This window comes from Macadamia integrifolia, chromosome 11, assembly GCF_013358625.1.
Source record: "Macadamia integrifolia cultivar HAES 741 chromosome 11, SCU_Mint_v3, whole genome shotgun sequence".
NCBI classification, from domain to species: Eukaryota; Viridiplantae; Streptophyta; class Magnoliopsida; order Proteales; family Proteaceae; genus Macadamia; species Macadamia integrifolia.
In genome coordinates, this window is record NC_056567.1 from 4126983 (window position 1) to 4137439 (window position 10457).

The 10457-nt window shown below is 39.9% G+C and overlaps 1 protein-coding gene across 2 annotated transcripts in view; it reads right to left on the reverse strand.

Annotated features, from left to right (window-relative positions):
* LOC122092623 (protein NARROW LEAF 1-like) overlaps nt 1-9604 on the reverse strand; it is a 32419-nt gene extending 22815 nt beyond the window's left edge. The window contains exon 1 of one of the 2 annotated variants that reach the window (XM_042662849.1): nt 8980-9604. The gene's annotated coding sequence lies outside the window, so the exon portion shown is untranslated. The remainder of the gene's footprint in view (nt 1-8979) is intronic. The other variant, XM_042662848.1, reaches the window with a different exon arrangement.
* Nucleotides 9605-10457: the final 853 nt, after the last annotated feature.

Sequence of the window (10457 nt, forward strand, 5' to 3'; positions counted from 1 at the left end):
TTCTTGTGTTTGATCAAGAATCTCTTGTGTTTGATCAAGGTAGGTTGGTGTTTGATCCAGTCGATCCACCTTGCGGTGTGAAGCCCGGGTGTTATATTATTGTTTATTGTTCCATCCTTTTCATCTTTCAACAATTTTTAGCAATATTCTATTCTCCATATCTAGAATTCCCTATTCTCTGAGAAAAGATCCTACCCTTGTACTGTTTTGAGCTTCCTCAATTACAGTATTACATCAATTGGTATCAGAGCATGGCAGAGAATGAGTCACAGTGGCCGCCGCCTCCACCTGATCCAATGGCAAAAGTCATTGAAATGTTTCAACAACTCTCTGCTGATCAAAAAGCTATTAGTGAGAGGTTACTGCGACTTGAGAACCAAAGTGTTACTCCAATACAAGGCAGCAATGTACCATTCGAGAGGGAGGACAGGTATCAACTACAATCTGTTGTGCATCGTCAACATAGGAGAAGTGCTGAAAGGGCACAACAAAGAACCCCTACAGCACCACCTACCTTTGAGGAGCATGTAAGATCTTATTTCAATGGTGATCTTGAAGCACCCCGTCGACGTACTGATGATTCACAAAAAGTCAAGCTTGAATTAAAGGAGTTCAACGGAAAGCATGATCCACAGGTATTTTATGATTGGTTGGCTGCTTTAGATGACTATTTTGATTGGTATGAGTTGTCTGAGTCACGTAAGATGAGACTAGCACGTACTAAGCTAGTTGGCTCAGCCCGCGAATGGTGGAGAACTGAAGAAAGGGATCTAGAAGATCGTGGTAGAGCTCCCATTACTTGGGAAGAGATGAAAGAAGATCTTAGTGCCAAATACTTACCACGACACTTTAGATCACAACTGCAGGACAAGCTGAATACTCTTCGTCAAGGGAGTATGTCCGTTGCAGAGTATATGGAGCAGTTTGATTCACTCTATTCACGCACTGGCATCAGGGAGAATGAATTACAGGTACTTTTCCGCTTTCGTTTGGGTTTGAGATCTGATATAAATCGTGCTATTGGCGTAGTAGATGTATCCAATGTCAGGGAATGCTTCGAGAAGGCAGTACATGCAGAGGAGTTACTAGCTCCTACGGGTAGAAGGTTTGGATATCAAGCTAGAGAGATCACAAAAAAATTTTCAGCAAAAAATCCTACTTCTTATCCTCCACGTACCACACCTTCTCCACGTGCTGATCACAAGGGGAAAGCACCTATGCCTAGCACTGCCACAGTGCAATGCTTTCATTGTCAGGAGAGGGGACATTATGCCAAAAATTGTCCTACACGTCACAAAGTAGCAGTGATGGTTGATGCTGACGATACTCCTGATGAAGATAATTCCCATATCTTTCCAATCCCATTGGAAGAAGAAGATGAAAATGTTGATTATTATGATGGGGCTGAAGCAAATAAAGATGAATCCTATGGAATTCATGTGGTTTCTCGCATATTGGTGGCTGAAACCAAAGGCGAGGATTGGCGACGTACATGCATATTTTACAGCCGCATGCGTTCAGCTGATCGCCCTGTACAGGTGATAGTTGACAGTGGCAGCTGCGTTAATGTTGTCTCTGAGTTGTTTGTGAAGAAAGCACATTTGAAGGTAGAGAAACACCCGCAGCCTTACAAAGTATCCCTACTGAATGGCAACACTTTGGCGGTCAATCAGCGATGTTTTGTTCCATTACAACTTTCTCGATATGAAGAAAAGGTATGGTGTGATGTTATTCCTATGAAGCTAATTGATGTTCTTTTAGGGAGACCATGGATGTATGATAATGATGTTCTCACTGGCGGAAAGAAGAATCAGTGCATATTTACCTTTAAAGGGCAGCGCACTATACTTGAGCCTATCAATGTACCAGAGGAGATGCGTAAGAGACAGACATTGAGGACTAACCAGAAAGCCACCACCGATACCAACAAGATGCTAGTCCTTCCACAGAAGAAGATCTTAGTTGTTCCACAAAAGCAGTTTGAGCGAACCAGCCATGATACAGGCATGATATTAGCCCTGGTTACTAGAGAGGTCACTCCACCACCAACAGTTCAGCTCACATGGCCTATTAGAGAGCTTCTAACAGACTTTTCTGATTTAGTACCTGACGAGCTACCTAATAAGCTCCCTCCCATGCGCGATATTCAGCATGCTATTGACTTGGTACCTGGTTCTGTGCTTCCTAACCTTCCAGCTTACCGTCTCAGTCCTACAGAACACACTGAGCTCAAAAGGCAAGTTGATGAACTACTACAGAAGGGGTTTATCATTGAGAGCCTTAGTCCTTGTGCTGTACCAGCATTACTTACTCCAAAAAAGGATGGCTCATGGCGTATGTGTGTCGACAGCAGAGCAATCAACAAAATAACGGTTAAGTATAGGTTTCCCATACCATGACTTGATGATATGCTAGACATGTTGGCCGGTGCAAAAGTCTTTTCAAAATTGGACCTTCGAAGCGGCTACCATCAAATTCGTATTCGGCCAGGAGACGAATGGAAGACCGCCTTCAAAACCAAGGATGGACTGTTCGAGTGGAAGGTCATGCCCTTTGGTCTGACAAATGCACCTAGTACATTCATGCGAGTTATGACACAGGTACTTCGTCCATTTATTGGTCGATTTTTGGTTGTATACTTTGATGATATCTTAGTTTACAGCAAGCATCCAGATGATCACATCGACCATTTGAAGCAAGTCTTGAGGGTGCTCCGTATGGAGAAGCTATACATTAATCTCAAGAAGTGTTCCTTTATGCTGCCCAAGGTTGTATTCCTTGGTTTTATTGTCTCCTCCAAGGGGGTTGAAGCTGATCCTGAGAAGATCAAGAGCATCACCAACTGGCCTACCCCGAAGACAATCACTGAAGTCCGTAGCTTCCACGGTCTAGCCTCATTTTACAGGAGATTCATTCGAAATTTTAGTGCAGTCATGGCACCTATTACCGAATGTATGAATCAGAGTAAAGGCAAGTTTGAGTGGACAACAACGGCGACAAAAGCCCTCCATCTTATCAAGAAGAAGATGACGGAGGCCCCAGTATTACGCCTGCCAGATTTTAATCGTGTATTTGAGGTGGCAACTGATGCTTCGCATATTGGGTTGGGAGGTGTGCTGATACAAGAAGGGCACCCTATCGCTTTCTATAGCGAGAAACTCAACGATGCCAAGCGACGCTACTCGACTTACGATTTGGAGCTCTATGCTGTCATCCAAGTGTTACGCCATTGGAGACACTATCTTATTGGTAAGGAATTTATTCTTTACACCGATCATGAAGCACTCAAACATCTCCATTCTCAGAAGTCAATCAGTCAGAAGCATGCAAAGTGGGTTGCTTACCTACAAGAGTTCGTCTTTGCGATGAAATACAAGGCTGGTAAAGAGAACACGGTGGCTGATGCTTTAAGCCGAAAAATTCTCACTATCAATACTTTTTCAGCACATGCCGTTAGTATTGATCAGATACGAGATGAGTACGCGTCTGATAAGGATTTCAGAGTTCTATATGCAGAGTTACAGCAAGGTGAGCAACACCCTAAATATTCTGTCCACAATGGTTATTTGTTCTTCGGAACGCGATTATGCATTCCAGACTCCTCCTTACGACATCACATCATAAGGGAGTTACACGGAGGAGGTTTGGGAGGCCACTTCGGCAAGGACAAGACCATCATACAGGTGACTGATCGGTACTGCTGGCCACACATTGCAAAAGACGTAGATCATGTCATCAAAAGGTGTCGAGTCTGTCAACTTGCTAAGGGGACCAAGAAGAATACAGGCCTCTACTCCCCACTACCGGTTCCTCATGCACCTTGGCTCGACATTAGTATGGATTTTGTACTTGGGCTGCCACCTACAAGAGAACGGTACGATTCCATCATGGTTGTAGTGGATCGCTTCTCTAAGATGGCTCACTTTTTGCCATGTCGAAAGACCTTTGATGCCTATCACATTGCAAAGCTCTTCTTTAAAGAGGTTGTTCGACTGCATGGGCTGCCAAGTACTATTGTCTCTGATCGTGACGTCAAGTTTATGAGCTATTTCTGGAAGACATTGTGGCTAAAAACTAACACAAAGCTACAGTTTTCAACTGCATTCCATCCACAAACTGACGGTCAGACAGAGGTTGTTAATAGAAGTTTGGGGAACTTGTTGAGGTGCTTAGTCCGAGATTATGAGAAGACATGGCCAGCAATCCTTGACATAGCTGAGTTTGCCTACAATAGCTCAGTGAACAGGACAACGGGGCGCACACCATTTGAGATATTACTTGGAATTCAGCCGCAACGCCCAATTGATCTTGTTCCACTCCCACCCCAGGCTCGAATCAGCCTTGAAGCTGATGAATTCTTGCGCCACATCACAGAGGTGCATGCAAACGTGCGACGACGTATTGCCTTAAGTAATGATGTCTACAAGACTACAGCTGATCGTCATCGTCGTTATGTGGAGTTTAAACCAGGAGACATGGTTATGGTTCGTATACATCCTGAGAGGTTTCAACCTGGTGTTAACACAAAGCTCCATCCAAAGAAGATGGGTCCTTATAAGGTGCTGAAACGTATAGGACCAAATGCTTATGTGCTCGAATTACTTGAGGAAATGACCATAAGCGATGTCTTCAATGTAGCTGACCTACATCTTTATGTGGGACATCATTCAGATGATGGTGACCTGGAACAAATGCTAAGGCTGCCCCAACTTACACCACCTCTTGAAGATGTTATTGAAGAGGTTTTGGATGATACTTACAAAACCACTCGTCGTGGCACCGGTTATCACACTTTTCTTATCAAATGGAAGGGACGACCACGGACTGATTACACTTGGATTCATGCTGATGACTTCAAGCGACTCGATCCTGACTTATATGAGCGTTACATGTCTTTCACCCATTCGTCGGAGACGAATGTTTTCAAGTCGGGAGGAGCTGATGCAGATCTGAAGACCTACATCCGTAGGAAGAAGGCCAACAAGAGTAACTAGCATGTGGCCTTACCTTGTTGATGCTTATTAATTTCATACTTAGTTTTTATTTCATGTTTTATGTCTTAGTTTAGTTCCAATTGAACCATGGTCCATGTTGGTCCAATATCGGTTCAATTTAAGTGGTTAGAAGTTACTTTTACTTTTACCTTTTACTTTTCTAAATGGGGGGATCAATTCACTTTTATAAGTGATGATGGGTGAAGACTTTTCCACCTTTGGTAGTTGGGGGATGAAGATTTTTCCACCTTTGGTAGTTGGAAAATGAAGACTTTTCCACCTTTGGTAGTTGGGGGATGACTTTTCCATTGTAACTTTAAGAGGTGAGGATTTTTCCACTTTTGGTAGTTGGTAGGTGAAGGCTCTTTCAACTTTAGTAGTTGGAAGGTGAATACTTTCCTACCCCAACTTTAATAAGTGAAGACTTTCTACTATTGTTAGTTGGAAGTTGGGTATTTAATATTTTGTTGAGTTGGTCCTATAAATAGGGATCAATTGTAAGCATTCAAGGACAACTCAGAATTTAAAACAAAGTTTGCTTATGCAACTCTCTTCTTGTGTTTGATCAAGGTAGGTTAGTGTTTGATCCAGTCGATCCACCTTGCGGTGTAAAGCCCGGGTGTTATATTATTGTTTATTGTTCCATCTTTTTCATCTTTCAACAAGTTTTAGCAATATCCTATTCTCCATATCTAGAATTCCCTATTCTCTGAGAAAAGATCCTACCCTGGTACTGTTTTGAGCTTCCTCAATTTCAGTATTACATCAGAAACCCATAACCAAAATAACTATCATTTTCCGGTGGTGTATATTGCTCTTTGCAGATGATACCATTTTGGTGGATAAGATAAGGGCAAGGATTAACGCAATATTAGAGTTATGGAGATCAGCCTTGGAAACAAAAGGCTTTAAGATTAGTAGAACGAAGACAGAGTACATGAGGTGTAATTTTAGTCACACAATGACGGAAAATGACAGTGAAAATTGAGGAAAAAGAGATACCGCAAAATAACTATTTTAGATATCTAGGATCAATCATAAGCAAAGGTGACCTAGATGATGTTTCTCAAAGAATTAAAGAAGAGTGGATAAAGTGGAGAGATGTGTCCGGAATACTATGTGACCAATGTATCCCTTTAGAGCTTAAAGAAAAGCTTTATAGGAATGTTGTACGACCAGCCATAACGTATGGGGTGGAATGCTGGGCTGTTAAGAATTGCCATATTACAAAGATATGGGTAGTCGAGATGACGATGTTAAGATGAATGTGCGGATAAACTAGGAAGGATAAAATATGGAATTAATGTATTAGAGCTGATTTGGCAATAAGCTCTGAGAAAGTTGTTTGAGGTGGTATGGTCATATTCAACAGAGGCCTTCGGATGCCCTGATAAGAAAGAGTGATATCATTCAGATTGAAGGAGCTAAAAAAGCTAGGGGCATACCTAAAATGACCATAGGAGAAATTGTGAGGAATGATATGCATAGTTTGGGTCTTCTACCAAGTAGGACTTCAGAGAAAGCCTATTGGAGAGTAAGGATCCATGTAGCCGACCCCATTTAGCTGCGCTTCCATGAAAATCGAAAACAATGAACGAAAATGAGGAGAACCAATCCCCAATCGACTATATATCGTATTCTCAAGCTCAAAGAATCAGAAACAACAGATCCGGCACTATAAATACTGATTCAAATCCAGAATTATCAAGACAAACAAAACCCTGAAATATTTGTACTTCCAAATAATTGCAGGCTTGCAGCAAGTAAGATCCAATCAAAGAGGGAAAAAAGGAAGCTTATGACTTTAAAAGAACGGTTGAAAAAGGTACCGCAGCTAAGCTTGGGGCTTTCTAGTTCTCTACTTCAAAAATGGATCTCGATGGCTCTGAACTCCTTACTTGGCTCTGCTATCTTCTCAGAAACTATCTAAAATGATGTGGGCGATTGTTTCAGAAGAGAAAGAGAGAAGGCGAGAATCTGTTCGAGATCTTGTTGGCAAATTGTTGCCCTAATCTGATTTCTAAAATCGTGAGTTCCTTTTGCAAGGATAACAAAGGGAGATAAAGATATATAGACAAAGAGAGAGTGAGAGTTTGCAATGGCGCGCCTTGCTTCTTCTTCCTTTCTTCTTGGCAGGTCGTCTGAACTTTGTCGGAGATTATTCGGAATCGTCAAATTTATCATCGTCAAGCAGCCATGGAAGGGTTTGCTAGGAGAACTGAGAAGCCCTAAGCCCTAACTGGTTTTCTTCATTCTATCTGGGGGTTTTATAATGAAGGATAAAATAAAACAGTAAGTTTATCCTTCTTCAATGGTAGTTTGGCCATTTAGTAAATATTAACCCCACGACGTCACCACTTAACGATTTCCAACTACCGGAGTGGTCTTATGTGTAATTTAGTTATGAAAGTGGGTGACATAACTAGATATTTTTCAAAACATGGGGTTGATACCGAATTAGGTTTCAAATTAGGTACATGAAATTTTCCCTAAACTATACACACATGGACTAAAATCAAATAGAAAAAAAAAATCCAAAATCAATATAAGGATCTTCTACCAAAGTAGGGAAGAAAAGGCCAAAAGCAATGCAGAACATAAAAGTCATCTTTGCCAGTTTTCGGCAAAAACATCGATGGTAACAATTTTATTGTGCACAATAAAACAATGATTTCAACAACAACAACAACATCCAAAACCTTCTCCCAACTTAATGGGGTTGGCTATATAGAGATTCCAAGCAAGGATGAGCGCAAGGATCTATGCAAAATGATTGACGGGTTAGGGCTAATTATAATAAGATCCGGCTGTCAACCTGGCACACCATTACAAATCAGCCATAGGCTTATAACGACAGAATATAATAAGGAACCAGCTGTCTACTTGAAGTAGCATATAGATCAGTCAAGCCAAAACAACAATGATTTCATTCTTCAAAAAACAGAAGAAGAGTCAAAAATAGCTTGATATAAGGCTCTCTTCCATAACTGAACCAACCAACCCCAACCCCAAAAAATAAAATAAAAAAACAAATATAAAGACAAGAACACAAGCAGAACATCAGAAACCATCAATACAAGGAAAATAGATTTAACAAATGATGGAAGGAGAAGAACACAGATCCACATAAAGAAAGAAGCACACGTCTGAAGGGGAAAAAACGAATTGGATATAAACTTACAGAAAAGGGCAAAAGGAAACAGGGTAAAAAATCTGTCCTAAACACATTAGAAGAAATGCCTCGATAGGGGTACTTGTAGCAATGAAACAAACAGTTCAAAACCAAACAAAATAAATTTGAAAGGTGGACCTGTATGTATTCATAAGCAAAGTTAAAAAGAAAAAACCCCCCACAATGTTAAAAGAATACAGATACACGTATACAATCTTGAATGGCTGTTCTGAATAAACGGATCAAAACTTTCAAAAACAAGCAAAACAATAAAGTTAAAAAACAAACCCAAGTAGCAAAATTGGCGCTAACATTTTCCAAACATGAAACAGAGACCACCTTCCATACTAAAGAAAAAGGAGAAATTCTGAGAAAGAAAAACTTGAAACTGGGTATCTAATGATATTAAAAACATAACTCAAAACTAAGATATTGAGGGGTTGGAGGGAGGAGAACCGGGAAAAAAGATAACCGAGCCTTCAAATGTACAAAGCCAAAGAACCAGCTTCTAAATCAAAATAAATAAAGCAAAAAAAAAAAAAGCTACTGAAACTAGTATATGAAGGAGCAAACTAAACAGGTCATAAACACACAAATCATGAGAATCGAAAGCCCACTCGGAAGGCAAAACCTTGTCCACTTCACTGCATGCATGAAGTAAAACCCAGTATCAGACAAATGAAACAAAAAGCTCGAAATGGATGTTTGCAGATATTAAGCAAAACAGAAAAGCAAATCAAATCAGAAGGCAGAACGGTGCCACTACATGCTTGAAACCAAAATCCCAACTTCGAACTGAAAGCAAAATCTGACCTTGAAAGTGAATTCGAAGAACTCAACTCACCGATCAGCAATGGCGGAGTTTCTGGAGAAGGACTTGAAACTACGCCCCTTTCGAAGATTTTCATACCCTAGTGGAGCTTTCCCCACCTCGGCCATCGGTCAGATCGGAGCCGGAATCTCTTCAGTACCAAGGGGGATAGCCAGTTTGCATCAATTGCAGAAAGTTTATCAGAGAGACCCATGAAATCAAAAAAAACTTGAAGACCTGTGGAAAATACAGAGCAGACCCATATATGGAGAAACAACATAAATATCCAAGCTTTGTTGGTAGAAATTAGATTTCTTTTTCCTCCCTGACAATTTTATTTTTTTCTTTTTCTTTTTCTTTTTCTTTTTCTTTTTTCCTTTGTTGTGGAAGGGGTCATCAATTCATCATACTTTTGTTTTGTGTGCCAGTGAAGGATGCAGGGCTGAGAAGATTTTAATGGTGTGAAGAGGGGGCCAACGAAAGGAAGAAAATAGACTTTCTTGGAAGGTATGTAGGACCCATTGACATTTGCTCCCTAAAAGCTGCACAGTTTTTAGCAAATAATTCAATCCCCAAGTGTGGAGGAAGGATAGGTCATAGGAGGATTGCCTTCCTATTCATCACTAGGATTTTTTGGTTATCCTCTGCTTCATTTCATGTCTTGTATCTCTCTCTCCCTCTTTCTACAATCTAATATGATCTTAGCCTTCTTTGTAAACAAACTCCCAGGTTATTGTTATCTTCCTTTTTTTTAATCCTCACCTATTTGATTAGTAAAGTTTAGCTAAAATGGGTAATGCAACTGTAGCACTACCTCAAAAGTTACATTTAACATAATTAAGAACTATAGAAATTATTAAAAAAAATATTACTATAGTAAAATAGAAATAAGATATTTTTTATTTTATGAAATTAAAAATCACTTTCAACAAATGCTTATAGCTGAAATTTGGTTTGTTGTTATATAACTGTGAGGTCCACTTGATAAGAAAGCATAATTGTCATAGTGATGAAATGGATGCAGCCCTTGTCATTTTTATTTTTCCTCTTATATGGTAGAAAGTAAGCAACTCTATTTGAATAGATAGGAATGATAGCTTTTGACAAAGTATTTGCTTGCATAAAAAAAAATGATAGCAAATGCCACATGACATAGGCAATATGAATGTTTGATTTATGAATGAATCCAACCAATCTTGCTTGCACAACAAATTGCTTAATTTTTCTATCGAATTAAATTAGCCAAAGGTTGTGTGTTCATGAATCCATGCTAAAGCTTCCACTTTTTTTTTATGCTAAAGCTTCCACTGAGTCCTACCAATATCGACATCAGGAAATTAAGAACATAATGTTCACATTGGAACATCCAAGCCCAGACCACTAACTGATTTATAACAAAAAGGGTTTAAGGTTTAGGAAAGCCTCTCTTTCATCAGTCTTAATTTCAATAATGAATGAAAAAAATTTCTTATTCACTTCA